Consider the following 1823-nt stretch of genomic DNA (forward strand, 5'->3'; position numbering starts at 1 on the left):
TTAGTAATAGTTACAATTTTAATAATATAAGTGTCCAAAATATTCAAATTTTAAGATATTTTAGATAATTTGAAGTATTAAAACTGTTTATTAGTAAATTTGGGTAAAAATGCTCTGAATTTTCAGATATATTACGTATTATTGAATAATTTAGACTAAATTAAATACTAAAATTTTGAGTTTTGTGAATTTCGGGTAATTTGAATCCAAACCCGATCCGAACCCGAAGTCTAGAAATACCCGAACGGGTTTTATATCTCTAAACCCGAAAATCCGAAAATTTGAAATACTCGATCTGAAACCGAACGGGTACCCAAATGCCCAGACCTACTCACTGATGTCTGAAAGATTCAAACTGCATTCAAATATTTGAGTAAGTTAACTTAAGCAAAAGTTAACTTATTCGTTGTAATTAAGAATGTACAAAAGTATACACGGTGTGAGTAGCACCTTCTTTCTTTTTTCTTTTTCTCTCTTGAAAAGTCTTAAAAGGTGATGGAATAAGTCATCATGTACATGTTTCATTTCTGATTAACCAAATGTTAAAAAGAGTTCACGTACGTTGGATAACAATATAGAGGAAACTCACAAATGATGAGACTTTGCACATCCTACAACATATCTGATGCGACGATATATTCTCTTAGCCAGAAAAATTTAGCATAATTTAATTAAGAGTTTACAGATCACATTCCTGAGAATTGCCCTTGAAGGTTTTTTTTATATAACTTTTACCATAACCATTTCTAATTTTATTTTACTATTTACTTCCCTTATGAAGTGGGTCAACATGGTTATCTTTGGGATTTATGGGTGGACACACTGACAGACTTGTTTTTGGAAGAAGAATCACTGTATAAATTATAAATATGCATACCATAGATTCTTCTTATCTGATGCTAAATAAAGTAATTAAAATCAAAACATAAAAAGTAAAGTATAAAACCACTATGGACAATTTTATTTTTATTTTTTTGTCATATATTATTACACTTGGGGTTTAACTGGTCAAGTTACTTAACAGAAAAAATGTCAATTTGATATTTGTTTTAGAAACTCACACACACACACATAGGATGTGTAATGTGTTAAAGATGATGTCGATTTTCTTTTGGGGTTTAATTACAAAATAACATTACTGTGAAAACTAGTATTTATTAGGGTGCAAATAACTAACATAAATTAACAAATTAAAAGAGTTGAAATGAACAAATTCCAAAATTGATTCAACTCGTTCAACTAAAAATTGAAAAAAAAACAACAAATTATTAAGAAAAATTGTTCACGCATTCAATCATTCATCTACTGTTTAACAGAGCAAATAGCATCTCCTTTATAATAAAACCAAAATACACCACTTTTTTTGGTAGAATATATAATTTTTATTAGTTGGTTACAAAATAGGTTATATATTAAATATAAATTGGTTACAAAAAAAAGTTATAGATTAATTGGTTAATCTGTGGTCTATATGAATACACTTAAGAATATCCCAAAAAATTTTCTTAAAGAGAATATTCCAATGATTTATACAATTTCCAAAATAAAATATTTAGTATTTCATGTATTATTAGTTTATTACAAAATATATAATGTTAAGCATAAAAAAGAATAAAATCTTGGCAATTTATTACACTTAATCATCTTATTAAAACAATTTCACCAAACATGTTCAAAAATTAAAATAAAAACAAACAACAAATATAATCATTTCTCATACATAAAATTACAAAATTAACAATATAAAACTTACAAAATAGCTGTTTTTTTTCAAGCCATCATATTTAGCATATAATTTTATTGCATAATATTTTAATAAAAAA

Source organism: Camelina sativa, chromosome 5, assembly GCF_000633955.1.
Source record: "Camelina sativa cultivar DH55 chromosome 5, Cs, whole genome shotgun sequence".
Classification (NCBI taxonomy): Eukaryota; Viridiplantae; Streptophyta; class Magnoliopsida; order Brassicales; family Brassicaceae; genus Camelina; species Camelina sativa.